Here is a 26,354-nt window from a genome sequence, read left to right on the forward strand (position 1 = left end):
CAAATAAACCTAAATCAGGTACACCTATAAAGTAACTGGCATGTACTCTCCCAAACTGTCAATGCTCTAAAAGGCAGAGAAGCACTGAGGAACTGTTCCAGACTCGAAGAGGCCAAAGAGACACAAGTGGATGCAAGACACAATCCAAGATTTTCAATTCCTATAAAAAGCACATTATTGGGACAATCTAAACAATGAAATTTCAATAAGGTCTGTATAGTAGTAGTAATACTATAATAATTTCAGTGTCCTGATTTTTAAAATTTTACAGTAGATATATGACTGAATGTCCTTGTTTTAAGAAAATACACAATGAGGTACTTAGGGGTAACAAGGGCATCATGCCTACAACTGATCTCAAATGTCTCATTTTTATATTTTTATATTGTTATATATATATATATATATATGCAACAAAACAAATGTAATTAAATCTTAATATTGGGGGAATCAAGATGAAGATTATATGGAAATTCTTTGTTCTATTTTTATAATTTTCCTATAAATCTGAAATTATATCAAAATTAAAAGTTCAAAAAACAAATTGAAAGATACAATATGAAAAAGAACATTAAATTATCTATATCAGTGTTAACAACAACAAAAAAAACAGATACATACCTTTATCAGAAAACTTCACATCTTTTAATTAGAACTGCTGTATTACTACCAGAAAATGTTACTTAGAGAACTCTTCAGCCACTACTATACTTCAATAATTTATTATTTCTCAATTTTGGAAACTCACTCTTTCTGTAAACTTGTCCTAAGATAGTCTCTTAAAATATTATTTACACTAGTTTTGCTACCAAAAAAGTTCCTATAAATACTAAATATCTCAAACTAATGAAAAATAAATACATGTGTATACATATATCATAACTCAAAATGGTTCATTTTCTGGAATGGCCCAACATTTCAAGATTTAAAACTACACAATCTGTGAAAGAGATCAGTGTACAGGAATTTCATATTTCACCCTTTTGTAACAATGATCAACCATATTGTTTCTTATCTAATACTTTTCTGTGTTATTAAACTCTTAAAACTATTTCCTGCTACTTGTTACAAAACACTTAAGTATTCTCAACAAAGGAACAAGTTAAAAATGGCATTCCAAGTATAAAATAATAAAATCACAGCACTGGGAAAGAAGTAGAAGATCTAATTCCAGTTTAAATCTAACCCTACAGTCTCCCTCAGAAAGCAGAGTGTTCTGTCTTAATTCTGTTAACAGTCTAATAGGCACAAAGAAATGTACATTACAAATAAACATAAGACATTTTGAATATCACTGATAAAGAAATACAAATTTAAGCAACAATGAAATATTATAAAATCGATAGCCTATCAAAATGACATGTATTTTTAAATTATATGTAATGCTTATATGAGTGTAATAACCTTCCTAGAAAATAATATGACAACAAACATTAAGAATCTTTCATACATTTTTACTCAGTACTCTGAATCCCACAACTCTATCCTAAAGACATTAATCAGTGACTGAATTTTGGATTACATTCAAGAATGTATATTAGAAAAGCACTTATCATAGAAGAAAATTAGAAACAACATAAAGATCCAACAATATAAAAATGGCTAGATAAATTGCAGTGCATATGTAAAATGGAACACTAGACTTACAAAATATTTATTAAAATTTTTTAATGATATTTAAAGATGTACCCAGTATAGGGACGCCTGGGTGGCTCCGTCAGTAAAGCATCTGCCTTTGGCTCAGGTCATGATCCCGGGGTCCTGGGATTGAGCCTGGAGTCAGTCTCCCTGCTCAGCGGGGAGTCTGCTTCTCCCTCTCCCTCTACCCCTCCCCCCACCCTACTTGTGCTCTCTCGCTGTCTCTCAAATAAAATCTTAAAAAAAAAAAGTTCTAAAAAAAAGATGTACTCATAGGTACTCAAAGGATACTTTTCTTATCACTACCAATTAGTTAATTGGTAACTAAGCTTTCTATCTTGCCAAAATATAAACTAAATAACAGTAGGAAAGGGGTGCCTGGGTGGCTCAGTTGGTTAAGCAACTGCCTTTGGCTCAGGTCATGATCCCAGGGTCCTGGGAATCAAGCCTCACATCAGGCTCCCTGCTCAGCAGGAGCCTGCTTCTCCTTCTCCCACTCTCCCTGCTGTGCTCACTTTCTCTCTCTCTGTCAAATAAATAAAATCTTTATAATAAATAAATGTAGGAAATTGTCTATTTATATATCACTGTACTCCCACAGTGACTGGCACAGAGTTAAACATGAAGAAAATATATATTTGCCAATGATTCTAATAGGAATTCATAATATACAAATAAAAAATTGCAAGTTGTATAATAAAATGTATAAAATTATCTTAACACTGTTTTTAAGAAAAGCACGTTTGGGGGCGCTTGGATGGCTCAGTCAGTTAAGCATCTTACTTCCGCTCAGCTCATGATCTTGGGGTCCTGGGATCAAGCTCTGAGTTGCGGGGGAGTTAAGGGGGGGGTCCACGCTCAGCAGGGAATCTTCTTCTCTCTCTCTCTCTCCCTCTGCCCCTCTCCCCTACTCATGCGTGCATGCACTTTCTCTCTACCCCCCTTTCAAATAAATATTCTTTAAAATAAACAAACAAACAAATAAATAGAAAAGCATGTTTGTATACCCATATGGGTATGAGAAAGGATATGGGCAATCTTTGCTTTCATAAAGGCAAAATGATAATCCAGACTAAACTTCCCTCTGAAAACAATTAGTTACACAAAATAAATGTTTTTTAATCTTCTTTAATACATCATAAAGCTATGGAAGAAGTAAAGAATTAAAAGACCAGTATCTGAGGGATGAAGAAAACCAGAAGTGAGTACAACATTTAAGTGTTTTTTTTCCACCTAAGTGTTATACTGATTGTGAAGGGGTGCTTATGATGCTGAGATCCTGTACTGTATTTCTTCAGCCTCTTGGCTGAGAAACAGAAATTGTAGTCCATGGCTCCACAAAGGGAGGTGTTCACCACATTTGGGTTGGGACCTTGAAAGCCTTAACCCTAGTACACAAACCTCAGCATTAAATCATCTGAAATCCTGAAACTGAAGTGATCTCTGAGAGTCAGTACCCCTAGGCATCTTGCAGAAACAAATAAAAATACATTCTGGAGAAAGAAAGTATCTTAGCCTTCAAATTATTTCTACAAACAATTCTGCACATATTAATATGCAACACATAACAAAAAAATAACCAGGTGCTCAAGCAAACAAGACCACATGAATAAAAATCAGCAGAAACGAGTCAGAATGAAAATGATCTCAGATAAAAGGCTGAAGAATAAAAGATGAAGGCAACAGGGCAAATTTAAATATTTTTTTTAAAGATTTTATTTATTTATTTGAGAGAGAATGAAAGAGAGAGAGAGCACATGAGAGGGGGGAGGTTCAGAGGGAGAAGCAGATTCCCCGCTGAGCGGGGAGCCCGATGCGGGACTCGATCCTGGGACTCCAGGATCATGACCTGAGCCGAAGGCAGTCGCTTAACCGACTGAGCCACCCAGGCGCCCCGCAAATTTAAATATTATCTGCATGAAACAACAGATGAAAGCGACTATAGAGTTAAATCTGGAAGTGAAAACTTTAAAACTGATATATAAATAGAAGGGCTACATGGAGTTAAAAGTGTTCTAAGGTTCCTATTAGAATGTCTGGGACTGGGCGACTGGGTGGCTCAGTCAGTTAAGTATGTCTGACTCTCGATTTTGGCTCAGGTCATGAGCTCACGGTTGTGAGATCGAGCCCCGCACTGAGCTCCATGGTGGACACAGAACCTCCTTAAGATTCTCTCTCTCCCTGTCTCTCTGTCCCCCTCCTCCCTCTCTCCCGCTCTTAAAAAAAAAAAAAAAAAAAGTCTGGGACAAGGAAAAGTACAAATTAGCATTTATCCTTACCCTTAATTTATTTTTCTAGTTTACAGATCTCTTTAAATATTATTTTGGCACTTCTTTTTTGTGGTATAATTTATATACAGTAAAACTGCCACTTTTCATGTGCAATGTCTCTAAGTTTTGACAATGGTAGTCATGTAACTACCACCAGATGCAAAATTAGAACAGTTCCATCAGCCCATATAATTCCCTTGTGTCCCTTTATAGTCCAATCCTCCTCCAATTCCTGCAACTACTGATCTGTATTCTATCCCTACAGTTCTTCCTTTTCTAGGATAGCATATAAATGAGAGCCATATAGAATACAGCCTTTTGAGTCTGGCTTCTCTCACTTAGCATGATGTACTTGAGACCCATCTATGTTGCTGCATGCAGCTTGTCTGTTTATATTGCTGAGTACTACTCCACTGCATGGATGTACCACAGTCTACTGATTCACTCTCCAGGTGAAGTACATCTGTGTTGTTTCTAGTTTTGAACATTTACAAATAAAGTCACTATAAACATTTGCATACAGGTTCACACATAAGTTTCCATTTCACATGGGTGAGTATCTAGGAATGGGATTGCTGGATAATATTAGATTTCAGTAAATTAGGTATGCATGTGAAATAGGTCTATTTGGTAGGACAAGGAATAGGAAAATGACAGCACCTCAGATCATCTTGCATCTCACATACCCTCCTTGTGGTCTCAGTGATGTTCTCCTTACTAATTCTTTCATTGTTTATTACTCTAGTAAGATTATCACAAAATACTAGATACTGTATTTGTCTACTGGATTTGTATTTTTGTCAAGTTATCAAGTGAAGAGGAAGGAAATAAGAGATAGGATTTCTAATAAAAATTATAGTAAACCAAGAAGTGAATAAATCTTTCAATTTTGTGAAAAAATAGACATTACTTCCCCGACTACTCAATAATTAGAATAGGTCTAAAATAAAATAGGTAATTATATGCTGGAAGAATAAAAATGCTGTATTTTCATTGCAAAATTAAGGCCATTATGAGGACAGCTGTTTATGGATTCCTACTCCTACTCCTATAAAATGCATATGGTTAACTGGTCAGTAGGAATGGAATATTGAAAAAAGTAGAATGCAGATAACCAGAGAAATCTGTAAACTGTTAAAATATAAGCTTTTTTGATTTGGGATAATTTGTGTGTAATGTTTTTTCAAGACACTGAAATGAGGAAAAGTTCATAGCACTTGGCAAACATCTTTTTCTTCGAACTAAATCTTTTTGGAGCTGTTGCTATACTTTAGGCATGTTCCCTAAAAGAGCTGAAAGAAGGATTCTACATTAAAATGCAAATAAGTATCCAATGAAATATCATTTGAAAGTTGACTGACATTGAAGCATCCCTGAAGTAACAAAATAAAGGTTGAGATAAGCAGGACTAATGTTTTTATTATGGTTCCTGCTGACACCTGCTGGTTCAATTTTATCTTCCTCCTTAATATAACACATTGATGTGTTAAAAGTCTCAGATATGAAGCTTTGTACCACATAAAACAGAATCCTCAGATTCATCAAGGGACCACCAACTCAAAAACTAAATGAGCACACATCAGTCAACTAATCGCTTCCCATATCCACTGACTTACTGAAATCAGTGTGGTGGCTTTACTGTAACTCACTTCCCAATGAATTTAATTCTTTAATTAAACTATTACCTAATATTTTGATTCTGCATTCTTTAATTCTGAGATTTAATTCTAAGATTAAAGTTACACTTTTTACCTAAACTGCAAAAGCTAGTGGATCACATTATTAGAACTCAAAAATGCCAAAAAGGGGATGTCTTTAAAAATACACAGGTAAATACGATCCAGCAATTGCACTACTGGGTATTTACCGCAAAGATATAAATGTAGGGATTCAAAGGGGTATGTGCACCCCGATGTTTATAGCAGCAATGTCCACAACAGCCAAACTGTGGAAAGAGCCAAGATGTCCATCGACAGATGAATGGATAAAGATGTGGTATATAGATACAATGGAATATTATGCAGCCATCAAAAGGAATGAAATCTTGCCATTTGCAATGATGTGGGTGGAACTGGAGGGTTTTATGCTGAGCGAAATAAGTCAATCAGAGAAAGACATGTATCATATGACCTCACTAATATGAGGAATTCTTAATCTCAGGAAACAAACTGAGGGTTGCTGGAGTGGTGGGGGGGTGGGAGGGATGGGGTGGCTGGGTGATAGACATTCGGGAGGGTATGTGCTATGATGAGCACTGTGAAGTGTGCAAGACTGTTGAATCACAGATCTGTACCTCTGAAGCAAATAATACATTATATGTTTAAAAAAAAAAAAAGAAGAAGAAGATAGCAAGAGGGGAAGAATGAAGGGGGTGGAAATCGGAGGGGGAGATGAACCATGAGAGACTATGGACTCTGAAAAACGAACTGAGGATTCTAGGGGCGGGGGATGGGTTAGCCTGGTGATGGGTATTAAAGAGGGCACGTTCTGCGTGGAGCACTGGGTGTTATATGCAAACAATGAATCATGGAACACTACATCAAAAACTAATGATGTAATGTATGGTGATTAACATAATAAAAAAAAATACACAGGTAATTTTTTGGTTTGCTTTAGCAAACCCAAAATGCTATACTTGTAAAACAGTAATACATGGCACTTACTAGGGCCTCAAAATTTTACTCTCTCCACACCCACCTCCTTTCCCCTAAACTCATTATAAAATAATACGGAAGAGAAGTGGTACTTTCTTCCTCCTTGAAACTTCAGTGTTTCACATTCTTAACATTAAAAAAATAAATAAATGTCTCTTTAAGAAAAAGAAATACTATATAATAGTAAGCCACCTTTTTACTTATCTTTTTACTTGTTCTTACTGTTTCTCTACTTCAGCACACCTAATAAGAAATAGACTCCATATACCACTATTAAATAGAGACCGTACCTAAGGATATATAGGAGCAAGCCAAAAACAAAATGTGCAGGGGAGGCTGAGTAAATACTTTTCCTTTATTTCTTAATTATGCATTAATATATTTTTCCCATAGTAAATAATTATTTAAACCTAAATATTATTTTCTAATATATGATTTTGAATAAAATTAATCTTGAGTACATGCTACGAACCAGCCAACGCTGGTTGGCCATCAGGATCATGTGTGGAGGTTTATGGTTGTTTTATTTGGCTGCTTGCCCCCCCCACCCACCCAATCCCATCCTCTGATTCTGAATGGACAGGTCTTGAGTGAAACTTATACTTCTCCGTTAAAAACCAAATAAATAAAATGGCAGATAATGGTGATGCACAACTAGATTTGAGAACTACACAGTATTTGAATGTAACAGGTAGTGGGTTCAGTCAATATGCAATTTAGCTCTTTGTGTCCAGCAGTGTCACTGTGGCTGAAAATGATGAGTGATGGCTGCCAAACCGCCCCCCTGCACTGGCCCTGCTGATAAGGCTGTTTGAGACTCAGGCAAAGCACATGAAGGAAGCAGCTCATGCTCAACTTCTTTCTGAGTCTAAACGGGATCCAAACAGAAACAAGCAACAGTGTTTTTATTGAAGGACACTGACTGGTAACTTAGTGGAAGGAGGAGAAAAGGGGAACAGCAGCAGCAGCAGGAGTTCTGGATGATCCCAATGGGTTCCTGCTGTTGTCAATACTGTCCTTCTTATTTGTTACGTATTTTTAAAAAAGGAAAACTGAGGCAGAACACAAACACCTCAGGCACATACAGAAGTCTCTTATGAATATCTCCTCCTCCTTTTTTTAAAACTGATCTGAAGTCCTCCACTAGTTTCCAATTCATATATAAACTGATTTACTCCCCAAATTAGAATATTGGAACAGTTATTTCAGACAATATCTATAAATGAGCTTATTTTTAAAATAATAAAGATATAGGTCTAAGCTATTGAACTTAAAAAAAAATTAAGCATCTTAATATTTGCCAGTTTGAGAGATATGTGCCTAAGTACATTACAGCACAGCAAAAAATAAATATTAAGACATGCTCTCATCTCTAGAGTTCTCTATTGTATCATCAAAATATAAAGACTACTACTCTTCTGAAAAGGATCTACGCAAAAACAAATTCAACCTCTGTCACTTTCCGACCCACGGATTACACTAATGCCTCTTTTTCTGAGCTCTTGTTATTAGCAGCCCCTGCTTTAGGCATTCTTCTATTATTTCTGCCACTACTGTTCTTGCCATAGTATTTTACTGACTAGGAAGTGTTTTCATATACATAATGTTACTTACCTACCCCTTTCAATCCCCTCTTTAAAAACGGGTTTTGCCCTCCAAAATCCAGTAAAATGACTGAGTCAACAACAGGATCATGTTCCCTTCTTTTGTAGAGTTAGCAATGTCCCACAGACAGAAATCCCTGCTTCTCTTGGGTGTTAAAGAAACAGAGTTCTTAAGTGTTTGTCTAAAACACTGCTTCTCAAACTTTTCCATGAGCTTGAGGAGAAAGCCTACTCCTGGAAGTTGGGAATGTGGCTAGAAGTCCACGTAAAGGAGAAATCCATTCAGAGTCTACTTTCTCTTTTTAAAAGATGAGGAACAGTTTTCATTCCCCTCTTCATTATATAAAACATTTTCCCCCAAAAAATCTGCAAGTGTAACTGATGCCCCAGGAAGAGGGTTTCAAGCGCCAGGCTCATGAGGCACAGCCCTAAGTGAACAAGACCTGTAATAATGGACACTCTAACCCGAATCTCAGCATTACAGAATCTAAAGGGATGTGATACATCATCTATTTCAATCCCCTTCAATTTTATATAATAATTTTAATTGCAAAGATTAACAGACTTCAGAAATTACTGGCAGGAGGGGGAAAAGGGTTACAAATGCCATGTGAGAGTTTGAAAATTTCATCTTAAGTATTTTATTTTAAAAGCACTTGTAATTCCAATTTGTCAGTTCTAGCTTAAGAAAAAGAAGTATCGAGAAGGCTTTTTTACCAACAAATTTCTGTCTCTATTTTTTTTCTTGAGCCTCCTCATCCTTGACCCGAGAGTCTGTTTGGATGAGGGGGAGCTCGGAGGGCATGGCAGGAACCCTGCCATTGCAGGGACTCCTGGGGAGCCCATGCAGTGCATGGAAGGAAGAACACGGGAGCTGAGCACCGCCTGCCTCTGAGGCTGTGCGCACAGCACTACAGAGGTGCTACAGTCATCTGCCTCCAACCCAAAAATAACACCTTCCAGAGTAGTAAGTTTCCACACTGAGGGCTGGGGCGAATGAGTCAATGATTGACAGGGGATTGCTAAAGAGAAGAGAGTGAAGCGAGGAGAGAGCCAGGCCATCCCTCTCCAGTCACCCTTGTGAACAAAGACTGGGTCACATTTTTTTCATATTCCTGACAACACCTACAATGGCACTAAAACTCTAATATGATGACTGATGCCTGTGAGCACTGAAATCCTCAACCAGTGTAACTAATGTGGAACCCTAGTGCTGCTGAGGCCACGTCTGAGTTATTTCTGGTTTGGAAAGATACGTGGCTGAAGTACCTCTGACTTTTTAGGTACGGCCAAAAAGAGTCAGCAGATTGGATGCCCTAAGATGAACGATTGTAATAAACTGTCCTCAGACATGAAATTTTAGCTTGGTGCTAGATCCAAACTACTGTGTTGTGATTGCCACAGAGTTTATAAAAAGCCTTTTGTTGAACAAAGGGCTCCCCAATTCTGATGGCTTTGTCTCAAACCAGTTGCAATATATGACCTATTTTGAAATAAAGCTTAAATGTGACTTTTCAAGTGTTTCTTGTTAATGCTCACTGTGTGACAAGGCACACCTCCCACCCCTTACTGCTTCCTCGACACTTAACACATCTCCAGTGCAGAAACCCTGAATGTCTCTCAGTGTCACCTGCATTCTCCCGACAGACCATCAACAGAGTGAGTTTCCAGAGAGAGAAGAAATGGGAGCAGAAAAGCAATTTTAAAAATCAAGTGAGGACAACAAGAGAGAAGACAGAGAAAAAAAATGCATTTTTAAGCTATAGGCGATTCCTTAGAATATTAATGATGGATTCTATAAAAAGAATGAATCTCTTAAGTTTGATCATCTAAAACAGAGATCAACAAACTTTTTGTATAAAGGGCCAGATGGTAAACATCTTAGGCTTCACAGGCCACAGAATCTCTGCTGCACTCACTCAACTCCATAACGGTAAAGCAACCACAGAGAATATACAAAGGAAGAGGAGTGGCTGTGTTTCAATACAACTCTATTTACAAAAAAAGGTAGTGGCCACATTTGGCCCATAGGCCACAGTTTGTCAACCTTTATTCTGAAGTAACGTTTGTTACATTTTGGCCCAGTGAAAATCTGGGGCCTCAGAAATACTGTATGGACCCTTGTTATCTGAAACCCTCTGTACTGAGCTTAGGGCTTGCCCATTTCCAACATAAACTCCTGGTTTTTCAAATGGAATTAATAAAATGAGTCGCTATAAAACAAAAGACAGACCTATTAAATTCATACTGATGTAAGACTAAAATATTTTGTGGTTATCCTAAATACTTCATAAATTTAGATATGCCCCATGGAATGATTTCCAGTGGGGCTCATTAATTTACACTTCTGTTATTCCCTCCTTACCACAATGCACACAAATATAAACCTCTCCCACTAAAAAATCCACAAATTAATAAAATTATATATGGAACATACCCCACACATCACATACCACAAGCATCACTATCAAAAATTCTATGGATCCCAACAACCCAATATGATTAAGTACAAAATCGGGGGAAGGCACCCAGTTAGTCTATTATCACAAATAATTCAAGAAACCAAAGAGAAAGCAGTTGATAAGATAAAAAGCAAAGCAGAGATTTTGGCAGTCTTATGGTGCTGGGAAGGCAAAAGTGGGAACAGAAAGCACGAAGGAGCAGAGGTCTGGGTAAACACCCTAGACATTCAGCCAGGACCCCTTAAGATAGACCAGCTTCCCCTTGATTAAGATAAAAGGCAGTATGCCCACCAGGAAAAAAACTGAATCCTCTCTGGAGATGGTGACACCATTCAGAGTCTCTACAAGTTTTCATACACACCTGATATGCAATTAAAAAAAAATCACCAGGCTAGCCAAGAAATCATACATAGAACCTAAAAAAAGGGTGGGGTGGGACACAGACAACAGAAACAGTCTACAAAGTGAACCAGATTTTAGAACCATCAGAGACAAACTTTAAAATAATTTTGATTAATATGTTCTATAGATTAGCTGGAAATAAGGAGAATTTCATCCAAAAACAGAAATTTATAAAAAGAGACAAATGTACTATCCACGACAGAAACAAACAAAAGTCCTGATTTAACACTGGCTCAAACAGATCAAAGATGAGTAGCAATCTCCAGGGTGTTCACTAATAGAATAGTGAAAGAATATATAACTAGCAAGGTAACAGGGCAGGGGGTAGAATAACAACGACAAAATCAGAACAGTTAAAAAAGGAAAGCAAAACGGGAGGGCAAAATAGGAACAAAGAACTGGAAGAGCAGAAAATAAATAATAGGCTTAAGTCCAAATCTACCAGTAATGACATTAAATGTAAGTAAACTATAAGCTCCAAGTATAAGACAAAAATGATCATATTTTTTAAAATTCTAAATGCTTCTAAGATAAGTCTTACATGGTGGAACACAGGAAGATATTTTAAAAGAATGTAAAAGAAATACTATGTGAACACTGGCCCAAAGAAAGCTAGTGTAACTAACTTCATATTAGACAAAGTAGTTGTTAAGACAAAAGGCATTGTTAAAAATAAGGAATATTTCATAAAAATAAAAGATACAATAAGACAATAAGACACAATTCTACATTTGAATAACACTGCCTAAAACTATAAAGCAGAAACTGATAGAACTAAAAGGAAAAAAGACAATTCTACAATCAAGAGTTACAGGTTTTAAAATATCTCTCCAAGCAACAAACAGAAAAGCAGACCAAAAAACTAAATAGCATATGTTGGAAAGAGTTAAACTGCCCAATAACTAATTAATAGCATTAAGTGAATGCACTGGAAAAGAACAAAGTCTGAAAAATCGATATCCAGCATCTGCAGTGGATGCTGTGGTGTGCCCTCCAGAGAGCTTTTGAGGACTGAGGCACTCCTTCTCCAAGCTGCAGGGAGTAATGGCTGCTCGGGGCTCACAGCTGAGTCCCTCTCTAGGCAGCTACATCCAATGACTGGTCACTGTGAGGGTACAAAGATCCAGACCCCTTGCATCAATCTGAGACTATCCTGAAAGGCTATGCTAGCTCCTGAATGGTCCCATGGGACTGGCTGAAGCCTTTGTTGCAAACCCCACTGCAATTCAGCTCCTTCTGCCCAGTCCTGTTTCCTTCCCAGCTCTGGAACAAGAGTCTTTTGCTGATATTTCGGGGGGGGGGGGGGGTTGACAAGAAATTTTGCTTATGTTTGGAAAACTAGGTCACATGATCAATCTTAGCTGAAATATAGGCTGGGAGATGACTAATTTGCTTTTTAGCATCTGTGGCAGAAGTATGCAAGGGAGAGGCTGGGAATGGATGTGTGGTTGGTCAGTCTATGGTGTCTGCCTCAGTGACCATGGGTGCCACAGCTAACCTGAATAAGCCTCAGTGTCCTCTTGGGGATAACAGTAGCACCCACTAGGTGGGACTTGGATTTTTCATGTATTATTAAATTTTTCACATCTAGAACAATATCTTATAAATGTATTTATTCAGAATTAATAAATGAAGATCATTATGAGAATACATGAATAATGCATTTAAGGCACTGAGTCCAGCACTTGACATTTAGTAACTACAAATGATATCTACTTTTGTTTTCAATGTATGCAGTGATTAAGTGTATCAATTTATCATACAAGCATAAATAGAAATTTTCACAATTTGATTATGTCATATTTTGTCACTTAATGTGTAATTGAAGGTTGTTTTCCTGACAATTAACATTTCTAAAAGAATAGTTTTAATTAATATGGTATCTGCCTTACTATACAGATATAGAGATACATGAGTGCTGTTTCTGTCCTTCCCCCTTTCTCCCTGCCTGCAATGTGGATGTGATGCCTCACACTGAAGCAGCCATGTTGTTCCATGAGAAAGACAAAGAATCAGAGAGATACCAGCCCTGACCTCGATGGACATTACACCAAAGCGAGCAGCCATCTACACTTCCAGATTTCTCATTATCTAAGAAAAATAAGCCCCTTTTTTGTGTGTGTGCCATTGTTGTTACTTGAAGCTAAATGGATTCCTAAGAGATTTGTCACACAGCTAGTGAGTAAGTAACAGAGATTCAAAACTAGGTCTGTCTCCAAAGCATAAAACTGGATAATTTTTCTAGGAAAGCTTATTCCAAACTGTAAATACATATAAATGCTTGTTTCAAAGATAGCTATAATTTGTAAAAAATCAAGAAGATAAATCATCCAAGCATTCTGTTCTCTTGTCATTTTTCTTACTTGATTGTTGCACTGAATAAACTTATATGACCCTTTCCTGACTTTTAAGGATAGCTTTTCACACACTATCTTGTGAACAATAATGCCCTTGAGCTGTTTCAGAAGCATTAAGCTTTAGAATTAATAATATTAAACTTCTTCCAATTTTCCTAGAATATGGGGGTGCATAAGAGTCTGGAGTAATTTTAATTGGCAAGTTATTAACTTTTAATCTTCATATTAAGACCTAAATCTGAGAAGATAAATCCTTCTGGAAACAAGCAGTAACAGAAGGTACATCAGTAGATACCTTTTCATTAAAAGAAGTATCTCTGGTAACTGAAAAATTACTTTTCCTCCTTAAATATGGTAGATTAATAAATGTCTTCTTCAAATAAAAAACATTCATATTCAGGTTAAATTTAAAAATCAAATTAAAATTTGATTTTAAAAAGACAATTCTTGCCCTCTTTCAGTTTACAACAATAAGGGAAATATTTTTAGTGGTTAAAATTAGTAATTGTCTCGAATCCTCTAGAATAAGCATCCATAACACATTCCTGTTAAATCATATATACACGACCAAACCCAAGGACAGTCAATAGGGTTGATTCCACAAATACATATCCAATGCTTTGACTGCACTAGGTCCTATGAGGAGATCAAGAGGCCCTGTCCTTTCAGTTTAGTGAGAAATACAAACATGTCAATTACTGCAAATGTATGCACAAGTGCTCCTGGAAGCACAGAGGCCTTTAAGTTGAATAGAAATAGGAATGGTGACGGTATTACCAGAGCCAAGGAGGCTTCCCACTGACCTCCAATCATTGTGTCTTTCCTTCTTCCCACTACTCTCCACTGACTATCTTTACCAATAGCAAATAGCAAATCACTATCTCAGGCCCAGCCTCTCCTATAAACAGCTCCACCTGGATTTCCTATAGACACCACAAACTCAATATCCAAAAGTGAGCTAAACATCTTCCCCCACAAACTGCCTCCAACTATTTTCTACTTCAACTGGTAAACACTACCATCCACCTGGTCACTATGAGGGAACCTGGAGTATCTTTCATTCAACCCTGTCTCCCCCACATCCAATCACAAATGATTATTATTAATTACCAAGTGATAACAGTAAGAGCAAAAATAAATGGAAAATAAAGACTATAAAACTCACAAAACTAAAAGCTGATTCTTAAAAAAAAATTAAGAAAGACAAACTTATGGCAAGATTGATCAAGAAAAAAGAATGCAAAGATAAATAAGAAGACTCTCAGGGGGCATAACTACAAATCCAGTAGAATAAGAAATGTGGGGAGAAGGAGAGAAGAATACAATAGTAAGAAGAATTATTTATGTCAATAAATCTAAAAGCCTTAGATGAAATGGACAATTACCTAAAAAACATGTGTGTGTTTGTATGTCTACAAAACTAATTCTAAAATATGAAAGAAAAAGAAACCAAAAATGGCCAAGAGATTTTTGAAAAACACCACCAAGGTAAAAGGCCTTTTTCCAAACAGATATCAAGACTCATTGAAAGTACCACTGAAGCAGGAAAAAACAAGACCAACAGAACAGAAAAATAGCCCAGAAACAGAACTGCTCATGTATGAAAACTTTGTGTCTGACGGAACAGGCATTATTACACTTTAAGTGAAAGAAATATAGACCATTCAGTAAGTGGTATGGAGGCAAATGGTTATCAATTACTGTAAATAAGAAAAAAATACACTTACATGCTACATACATAAGAATTATCACCTTGCAGGGGAATAAAAACCTAAATGTCAAAATTACAACTTTAAATTTTTTTGAAGAAAATAGACAATTGTCTTCATGGCATCAAAGTAGAAAGAAATATACTTCAGGATAAAAGGTATGACCATTAGACACTGATAAATCCAGTCTATTCATCAAGAAAGACAACCAAAAAAGTGCAAAAAGAAGTCACAGACCAGAAAAAAAAAAAAAAAAAGACTCGTAATATATACAACCAACTTAGAATTAGCATCTAGGATTTGTAAGGAATTCAATAAACAAAAGATAACCCAATTTTTTCAAGATTGGCAAAAGACACAGAAAGGTAATTTTCCAAAGAGCATTTGAAAAAATATTCAATCTCAGTACAAATCAAGGATATGCAAGTTAAATTAATAGAATACCATTTTGTATCCATCATCAGGCTAAAAACTTTACATTCTGGCAAAATAAAACCAAGCTACAGAGCAACTGGAACTCATATACTGTTAAGTGGAGGGCAATGTCCCCATGACCACCCCAGCTCCCCTTCTGGGTGATGTATTCCAAAGAAACTCCCACATGTGCACAAAAGATATACAAGAATGTTTAGGGCAACAATGTTTATAACAGCAACTGTTGGAAAGAGCATTGGCTTTTGCCAGCCCCTACCCACCCCACCAACCCTAGAGGAGAGTAACAGCTTGGGACTGCCTCACGGGTTAGGTTCCCAGCTTGAGGGCTCCTAATCCAAGTTAAAATAAAAGTGACTTGCGAACTTGAATGTTGATCTCTGTTGGTGTTTCAAACACTTTAAAAATATAAAAGTGATATTGTGAGATACATCAAAGAAAATAACAGCTAATGCACCAAAGAAAATACTATATAAAATCTACGACTACCCCTTTACTATTTACCTAATAGAAAACACAGCAAAATCCTTCTGTGGACTTAGAAAAGTCAATACTCTAGTAAGTGCCACTTATTGCCAATAAAATAAAAATTATCATCCTTCTCTTCTTGGACCAACCTCCTAATATATGGTGGAATTAAAGAACAAAATAAAATATTTCCAGGAAGAAAAAGACTAAATTTCTAAATTTATAATTATGATAATGATTAGTCATTTAGAAAAACTGTGTTTTAATTCTAGCATTTAATAAAACAGCACATTCAATTAAGTATGAATTTTGTTAAATCTTAAGCCATCTAAAAGCATTAAAGGAAACTAATGGCATAAAAACTCCACAGGGTACAGATTTAGGAAGGTGGAGGCATGCTGAAATTTGAGGAGTCTCTAAGAGTCTATTATATTTGTTACAACAGACTGAAAACTGACAACACGTTTCCATATGACTACCCTAAAATGAACTAAATTACAGGTTTTCACAATGGATTCTGATGGCAATTCTGATATTAGGGATTTGGGGTATTTTTTATACATTTTCAGGGGAAAAAAACAATGCTCAAGGAATATTTTCATCAGAACATTTCATCTGTTTCATTTGTTTCAAGTATAATATCAGCACTTCTGGAAATAATATGACTAAGAGTATAGGAAAGAATTATTCATGGTATTTGGAATGGTTAATTTCATGTATCAAGTTGAATGGGTCATGGGGTGCCCAGATACTGTAACCAGTGTTAAGCATTATTTCCGAGTGTGTCTGTGAGGGTGTTTCTGGATGAGATTAAGATTTGAATGGGTAGACTTGAATTAAGTAGACTGTCCTCCCCAGTGTGGGTGGGCCTCAGCCAATCCTTTGAGGACCTGAATAAAACAAAAAGGCTGAGCAAGGAAGAATTCACCCCTTCTACCTAATGACTGAGCTGGAACGTTGGCTTTCTCCTAACCCTGGACTGGGGCTTACACCATGGCTCTACTAGTTCTCAAGCCTTCAGACTTACACTACAAGTTATACCATTGGCACTCCTGGTTCTCAGACCCTAGAGCTTGTACTAGAACATACAAAATGGGTTCTGGTTCTAGGGTCTAGGACTCCGACCAGAACTACACCACCAGCTTTCCTGGGCCTCCAGCCTACAGATGGCAGATTTCAGAACTTCCCAATCTCCATAATCATGTGAAGCAATTCATTACAATAAATCGTGTGTGTGTGTGTGTGTGTGTGTGTGTGTGTGTGTGTGTGTGTGTGTGTGTGTGTGTAGAGCTAGAAATACAGATAGTTGCATAGGTTGAGGTTACCACATACAGAGAGAGAAGTACATGTGCATGTGTGTAGGTGTATCCTATTGTATCTGTTTCTCTGGAGAACCCTAAAACAATATTGTATTCTTGAATTAATATTTGTTTGCAGAGCAATACAAATCAAATAATTAAGTAAACACAAAATAATGATCCCTTTTTTTAAATCATTGAAACCTAAAGTTTTAACTTTTAAATCAGTTAGTATACAAATTCTTTATTCATTCTGACAGCTTCTTAAAATCAATTAAATGCTGTTCAATTTATAATTTTTAAAGGCCTATCATCAGAGCTTAGTAGCTATTCTGAGTATAATTCTAAAAATACAATGCAGCCTCACAAGGAATGATAAAATAATTTGAAGTTGTTGACTCTAAAACAATAAATATTTTGAAATATTTTGAAACATAAAATTAGCCTTCATCTTAAAAGCCCTTAACATTAATCTGAATGTTTAAAGAGGTCTGTAAGTGGGTCATGAGATATTTGCTCCCAGGCTGAAAATCTGTATACAAGTTGTTCCCTGGAAAGAATTTTCAACCAAAAGTTATAAAAACCAAAAGAAGGATTAATAATGGAAAGTCTGACCTAACATCAGCCTGACTGCTATGATGATATTCTACTCAGCAGTAGAATGATCCTCAGTTCTCAGAGTTTGAATGATCCTTAGTTCTTTCAACTTGAGAGATGCCAATAATCTACTTTTCCTCTCAATTGTGCTTTATGTATAACTAATCAAATTATAAGATGTTGGTTCATACAATCAGGGATTTACTATATCACAACTAACAAAAATAACAAAAAGTTTAAATGTCTATCATTTTTCATTCTCTTTTCCAATGCAATACTAGAACCAGTTAAATCTTAATTCAAAATATGTGTTAAGCCACATTTAAACTAAATTTTAACACTGATATATTTCCTAAGCAAATCGTTAATTTAGGACTTTGAGAAAAGACTCAAGAGAGTAATAATTTCACTGAAATATCACTGGCATACAAAACTTATTTATAATCTACAAATGATTATTTTCTACTCATTCAAGTAAACTTGGTTCAGGGTAGTAAAAAGAAAACATGAGAGTCAACAGACATGGATCCAAGATCTGGTTCCACTACTTACACATATAACCTGCCACATGTCACTGAACCTCAGTGAGCATCAGTTTCTTCTTTGTGCAAAATGGAGATGGTGACACTTCCGTGACCTACTTCACAGATGACTCGATAACATAAATTATAAATATATTTTAATAGCTCTGAAAGCAGAGCTCAAATGTAAGAGATTACTGTACTATGACATGTGTGTTATTTGAAAAATACCTATTTGTATATTTTAGATATTAACTAAAAAATAACATCAAGAAAGCCAGTCTGTCATGGATCCCACATGTCCCTGTATGGTCTCACTGAGTACACCAAACTACAAGGTGCGCTGACCTTGAGCCCCTTCTGTATCTAGTGACCAAGGTAACCACAGTGTAACTTCAGCATAACTGCTCATTTCCTAGGTGACCATTGACACATTTGGTTGCTACTTGCTACAAAAGGTGCTGAGCCCTTAGTCCTATGTTTCTCATCTGCAACTCAACTCCCTGAAAGCACAGCCACCATCCAGGTGCATCACGTCTCACCACGGTACTTGGGAGCAGGAAAACCAGCATTACCTGGACGGATGCTCTAGCTGTTTGTGTATTTTAAAAACTGTCTTGCTCTTATAGCTAAGTCTCACTGCCTACTTTCACACCTATGAAGCTGTGGCAAACCAACCTGCTTGCTTACTTAGTCATTTTCTTTGGGATCTTGTTACTTCATGCGTTCTCTATGTGGTTTGGGTTCTTCCTGAAATATCTTGGCGCAAGCAGTATGCTGAGATATGAGATAGACAATAATTTTTTGGAACTCCTCCAAAAGGGTCCAGCTAGAAGACAATGTGGATATAACTATTAAAACAGGAGTCTCCTGAAAAGAAATGGATGGAATCAGCACCAAAGAAATTTGGTCCAGAAACTGAACTATGGGAGCCCCAAATCATACAACTGGTTAAACCAAAGCAGTCTGGTTGAAACCAAAAATGCCTCTACAGATCCAAATTTCTCCATGGAAACTACCAAGGTAAGTGGCAACCTTAGAACACATTACTCCTTCAGTACCTCCACTACCTAACCTTGTGCCCTTGCACCCTGATTTACCAGACTCTGAAGAAAAGGGGGACCAGAGACGGACCCATTCCCAAGGGAAGACTGCAGGGGAAGAAAAGACAGGGTGGGAGACAGAAGTTTTTCTGGCTTTTTTGGATACTGATGCTTAAGTAGGTATCTCGTCAGCTTCTCTTGAAGGGCAGAAGCCACACACTCAATTGGCTGAAATTGCAAACAGAATAAAAGTAGGAGTTCCTGGAACAAGGCAGGTGGGGACATTTGGATCCTTGTTGTGTACTGCTGCCGCTGTTCCTCTCATTGCTGAATGCACACTTGCTATGGATGTCTGGCGTACTGTAGTTGTACTGTAAATGCGCATGAAACCCAGGCGGGCTTTTCTCAGCATGGAAGATGTGCTTGTTGGAAGGGATCGTAGGACAAGTGCATAACAGATTCTCTAGTCAGGCAGTCCTCTTCCATGTTACACAACAAAAACAATATGGAATTCCAGAAGGAAAAAAAAAAAAAGAAATCACCATTTTGATTCAAAACCTCAAGGCAGTAAGAATTTTGAGAGATGTGATATTTCAATAAAATCACCTTGTGTGGCCTTGTGAAAAAGACTAATGGGAGCTGGAGGCCTACAGTGGATTGCCAGCAACTGAGTTCAGTTGTGCCCCTGTTGCTCTGGTTGTTTCCAATACTGTGACTGTGACTGAATCAACTGCACAAACTGAGGACACTGAGTATGCCTTCTTGGCCACTGTTAATGCCTCTCTCTCTCTCTCTCTCTCTCTCTGCCAGTGCCTCTTTCCTAATCCCTTTGGTACTATAAGATCAGTATCAGTTTACCTTCACCTGCAGGTTCCCCAAGACAGTTTTACTATGTAGCCTCAGGGGTACTTGAATTCCCTTGCTGTTTCCACCAATGCAGTGTGGAAGAAACTCTTTCCCTTCAGGAAAGACTTGGTTCCACTACATTCGTGGTATCATGCTGACAGGCTCAAATAAAGAGCAGGTGGCAATGGCTTTAGAACAAAAACTGACTCACATGAAAGCCCAGGGGTGGTTCATTAATCCTGATAAGACACAGGGACTTGCAAATTCCAAGGCAAATTCTTGGGAGCAATGTGGGCTACCCTGAGTCAGTAAAGGAAAAATTACTCATCCTCTGGCCTCCAGCTACCAAAAAGGAGGCCTGGCAGTAAGCTGGACTGCAGGGACTAGAGACAACATGCGCCCCAACTAGGCTATCCTACTAGGGTTACACAGAACTTCTGGTTCCATAAAGCAGTACAAGTACTGTTCCCCGGCAGGAGAGTTCATGCCCTATGGCAAATGGTCAGGAACTGATCCTTAGCTTTAGCCAATGAGACTATGCAAGCTCTAGAAGATCAGTAGGTCAGTTTAAACTCTTCTTGCACAAGCCACAATGGGTAACACTCTAGCCTTAAACTATACCCTGGCGGAGCAGAATATGTATAAATTAATACCACTAGACAGCAGAACAATCCACATATCCCACAAGAAAGGAATTTAAATGATTACCTGAAATAAGACCTATCAGTACTCTCTGGGGCTTTATTCAATTGGCTGAATCCAGAATCCTGTGGTACCTGATGGGAGATGAAAACTGCAGGTTGGCATCATCCAACTGATAATCATCCTTATTAAGTGTTGCATGAGATCATGTGAATGGATTTGGTCTCAGGATATTTAATCTGAATTGCTGATGGTGTGGCATACTCATGTGAAATTTGACTTCAGCCTATGTTTAGGGCCAAACGGTAGACTGTTAGAAAAGGCTATCTATCATGGGTCCTAAGAGACCCTATACAACCTCCTTACCAAATTCACCAAACTACAAGTACACCAACCAATCCTCTGTCCTTCGGCCATATCTGTAGCTAGTCATGTAGGGCAGGCAACCATAGCATGACTGCAGGGGGTTGCTTGCTCCCTACCTGATCCCCAGTTAGGGGGACAGGCTTGCTTACCACTTTCTTCCAATGGTGTTGCACCTTTAGCCCTGGGCTCTGACACTCTGACCCAGCTAGCTCAATGAAAGCACAGCAACCATCCAGACCCATCTTACTACTCCATGGGACTTGTGGACAAGAGAATCAGCGTGATTATGCCGACGCTCCTACTGTTTGCTGTGCTACAATGAACTGTTTTGCTCTCATCTCTGAGTCTCACTGTCTACTTTCAGGCCTACAGAGCTGCGGCAAGACATCCTCCTTGCTTGCTTTGTCATTTACTTTTCTTGGTACTCCTTGCCAACCTGCAGGATGGCCAGGAATAACAATACTAAACAACAACACAGTAACAACTTGTTCTATACACAGTAGGCCAGCATTTCAAACCATTAAAAGAAACTTAAAAGTAAGAGAAAGTTCAACAAGTCAGCATATTTACTTTGATGGATTTAATTTTTGATTTCACCAAACATCACAATCGATAATGCCTTAACATCACCTGAATGCATTACCAAACAGAAAATTAAGTAAGCAGAAAGATAGTATGTCAATAGCTAAGGAAATCATTTCAATTCTATCCTTTCACAAGTAAAAATAATTTCCACTAATCATTTTACTGTTCTAAACACACTTATCACAAACTTTTTTTATTTTTTTTGCAATTTTTAATGCTAATCTTTATTTACTGCTAACTGTGCAAATGACACCAATTCAATACTGTGCAGTAAAACAGTTACATAAATCCAATACCAAACAATAGCATATGGGATAAATCTAAAGCAGAGCACCATGTGCCTTCAAAACTGATTAATATCACAGAACATAACTCAGTTCGGACAATTAAGAAACCTGAAAAGCTCTCTCATTTAATATTTAATTATCCAGAAGCAATTGTTCTTGGTTTTGTTTTTTATTTCCTAGAAAAAAGTGAAAGTTATTCCAATTTTGCACGGTTTAATATGATGTGTGACATCTGAACCAAGGAAGTAGTTTGTATGATTTATTCCTCTTATCAACTGGAACCATCAGCTAATACAAAGTTGACAAGCTGGCTGACAGGAAAACAGCTGAATGTAATGCAATATGCTCAACATGGAGCTAGCTGTACATCCATCTCAATTTCTTTATCCACAACCCAACAAGTTTAAATACAATGAACATTAGAAAGGTGATCTAGTAACATAAATCTTCCAGCTAGTTAATCTTGCAGCATAGATTATCTCTTTCCTGCACTGCACTCCTTTGAGATAAGGTCATCTGCTAGGGCCAAGATACTGTGTACATGTTTTTAAAAAGAAAATGCTATCGATTTTCATTTTCACTTTCAATATTTCAGTATGCACCCACTGGTACAGCCTCAGGAAACTGAAATCAAAATTACATCTGGAAGACGACCAGCAACCAATCACCAAACTGAGTAAGTCCTTCTTTTAACAAAATCCAGCTTTATATATTTACACATAATTTTCTTATGCAAACTCTGTTCAAACAAATAACAATACTACCTTTCTCCTTTCCCTGGCCCCTTTCATCCATTGTTATTCCCTCACCAATATGTAGTTAAGACTTAAATACCTATCATACAATGTGCAGAAAACAATTGCAGTTCAGACTATATGAGGAAAGTATCTGTTTTCTTACTAAATTCAACAACTTTCAGCTTTCTAAGGCCGTTTCCCTGGGTGACACTTGAGTTAGCATGAATGCGTTGGTCTCAATTTTTAAGAATACAAGAAAAATACATAAATTAACCTATACTTCACGTGTGTTGCTCACAGGTATGTTTTGTACTCAGTACAACACTCTCATTAGATTAGTGAGAAAAATTTCAGAATAATAGTCTTTAATGTTTAAATCAGTTTGGGCACATTAAGAAAAAGAAAAGGCACATTTAAAAACGAAAAAATCTCTTTGAGGCATGCTCCTATTATATCTATAGTATCAAACTTATTCCCACCACTCCAGGAGATGTCAAAAGGTCACTCTACAAAACAGTAAACAATAATAAAAGTAGCTTCTAAATCCATCATACCCTGGGGGGATGGGGAGAGAAATGTTTTCCAAGAAAGGAAACATAAAAATCAGCCACAGTGTTCAAGTTTTGTGGAGAACCTGATCAGTAAGGTAAAGCCAAAATCATACATGCTAAAAACCCAGAATTAGTTGTTAGGAAGGCAATTTAGCTGTCACCTTAACACATTTAATGCATAGAGGGCCACAAAATTAGGATATATAAAAATAAAACAATCACAGCTCATTTGGAGGAAGGCCCTGGTAAATTTATTTTTAAGTCAAAATGCACAATGGGAAGCAAGTCAGTATAATTATAGATCAAATCTCCTAATATAATATATCTTTTTCAATTTTTGCCAATTCACATACCACACCACCTTTTTCTTATATTGTCTTCAGACCCACTCAGTTTGTGTTTTAATTTCATTGACACTGACATCTTGTTGTTATCACTGTTGCCATATTGTTGTGTTGTGCCGTGTGTATACATGCTTTAAAGTTGGTAAAGCTACTTTAAACACAAACCAAATTTAAGAATTCTTAAGTCCACCATTAGTCACAAATCATCTAGATTTCTGAATGATCTAGAACAATAATGCAACAGCTCTATAAATATCCAAGTGATAAGGGAAATCTGTGTCCTAAGATGGCCAACCCAGCCAGCAAGGGAGTCCCAGCCCCTGCCCCGGGGCTCTTCCAGGTTCTTCTCTCTGCTCCGCTTCCCATGCGCACCAACCCGGGTTCTTCTCCCTGCCCCGCTTCGCGCACATGCCAAGAGTGCCCAGTATGCAGAAGAAGTGTATAAATTACCCCCTTTGTTTGTGCTTGGGTCCCAAACCTTTGGAGATCACTCTCCTCGGAGCCTGCCGGCGTTAAATAAACCTCCTATCCTCCAAGATCTCCGAGTGCCACTTGGTTCTTCCATCAGGCGATCCAGTCCAAGTTCTGTAACATTTGCTTGCCTGACCGGGAAACCCAACTGCGCTGGCCCATTGTTGCCATGGTTTGGGGGCAACGGCGGGGCGGTGCCCAACGAGAGATCGTAACGGAGAAGGCGCGCCCTGTTTCGGCAGTCTTCCACCCCGGTCGCCTCAGGCAGGCCCCACTCTACTGTTCCTGCCCGACTCGAGGAGACTTGGCAGGCGAGGACCTGGTCCCAGTGTCGGATTCCGGTAAGGCCTGGGGCCCCAGGACCCAGATAGGCCCACCCATTGGGGTGGAAGGGGAGCCTGATCACCTCCCAGAGACCTCTTAGAGGTCTCACAGGTAGGGATTCCCAGGGGAGCGAATGTAATAACTTCTGGAGTGAATGTGTGAGTGAATGTGTAGTCTGACCTGGCTTGCTCAAGCGGACTGATTCTGTGACTCCACGGGCAGGCACCCTTAAGGTCCCCAGAAGTCTACAGAGTCTGAGTGGGCCCGTCTGCGATTCCGTGGTGAACAGCATACAGTCTATGGTGGCATCAGAATAGCTTCCAATTGTAAGTCACGACGCTGAGACCACTACGGCTAAACCTCACCTAAGCTCCTTCGGGACATGGCCAGATGGGCATCTGATTGGCCTCTGCACCTCAGGAGACAACCCCCCCTTTTGTCTGTCTCTGTGCCACCGCACATAGGGACATCACCATGGGGTCAGGGCAGAGTAAACATACGGTTCTAGAGACCATGATCAAAAATTTCAAGAAGGGGTTTTTGGGGGACTATGGAGTCAGGATGAACCCCGGCAAGTTGAGAACCCTTTGTGAACTGGAATGGCCCACCTTTGATGTCGGGTGGCCTTCAGAAGGGACTCTGGATGTCCCAAAGATTTGTTGAGTATGGCGAGTCATAACAGGAGAAACAGGACACCCCGACCAGTTTCCGTACATTGACTCCTGGCTAGGAATTGCTCAGACCCTTCTCCCCTGGGTGCGATTCACTTGCAATAGGCAGGGACAGGCCAGGGTCTTAATCTCCTCATCCAAGCGGCCTAAAGAAAAGCAGCAAAAGCCCCAGTCGCTACAAATCCTAGCCGGAGATCCCAAGGAGGAACCGATCCTGCCCCCACCGTTAAGTACCCCCAAGACGGTCTACACCTGGCCCTTCAGCTCCAGACACTCCGCTGCCATCGGTTTCACCGGCATCCCACAGGCCCAGAAGATCCATCGGCGCCCCCAGGCCCAAAGATCCACTTTCTCCAGGACCAGCAGACAGGGTGCGCCCCAGGCCGGGTGCAAGTGCACTCCAAATGCCGGTCTGAGAGACGCGGGAACCCGAGAGGCACGATAAAGACGGGACGGTCCAACCCAGCTGTTCCATTATGTATTATCAGCCCTTCTCCACCACCGACCTCCTCAACTGGAAACATAACACCCCATCCTACTCTGCGAAACCACAGACTATGGTCGACCTCATAGAATCCCTCTTCAAGATACATCGGCCAACCTGGGAAGACTGCCAACAGTTACTCCGCACCCTGTTTAACACAGAGGAAAGGAAGAGAATAGTGAAAGGTGCACGGCAGTACCTGGAAGAGCACGCACCAGCAGGAGTCATCAACCCTGCTGCCTGGGCTAATACGACCACACCTGAAGAGCGCCCAGCATGGGACTTCACCACAACCGCGGGACAGGCCCACATCCGCTGGTACCAGGAGGCCCTCCTCCGGGGAATGCAGGCAGGAGCTAAGAAACCCATGAACATGACTAAGGTATCCTCAGTCACTAAACAACCAGGGGAGTTCCCCGGGGACTACTATGAAAGACTATGTGAAGCCTACAGAATATATACTCCATTTGACCCCAAAACACAGGAAAGCCAACAGATGGTAAACACCACCTTCATGGCTCAGGCTGCCCCAGACATCAGAAAAAAACTTCAGAAACTAGAGGGTTTCTCTGGGATGAACATCACCCAGCT

General features: G+C 38.7%; 1 protein-coding gene across 3 annotated transcripts in view; it reads right to left on the reverse strand.

Moving 5' to 3' along the window:
• The window catches only part of NEK7 (NIMA related kinase 7), a 164,480-nt gene that overhangs the window by 105,148 nt on the left and 32,978 nt on the right, over positions 1-26,354 (reverse strand). The window contains exon 2 of one of the 3 annotated variants that reach the window (XM_028120167.2): positions 21,010-21,077. The exons of the other annotated variants lie outside the window; for them this stretch is intronic. The gene's annotated coding sequence lies outside the window, so the exon portion shown is untranslated. The remainder of the gene's footprint in view (positions 1-21,009; positions 21,078-26,354) is intronic. 3 annotated transcript variants of the gene reach the window in all.

This window comes from Eumetopias jubatus, unplaced genomic scaffold (genome assembly GCF_037043125.1).
Source record: "Eumetopias jubatus isolate StellerSeaLion01/CBP00866 unplaced genomic scaffold, mEumJub1_p1.0 scaffold_12, whole genome shotgun sequence".
Classification (NCBI taxonomy): domain Eukaryota; kingdom Metazoa; phylum Chordata; class Mammalia; order Carnivora; family Otariidae; genus Eumetopias; species Eumetopias jubatus.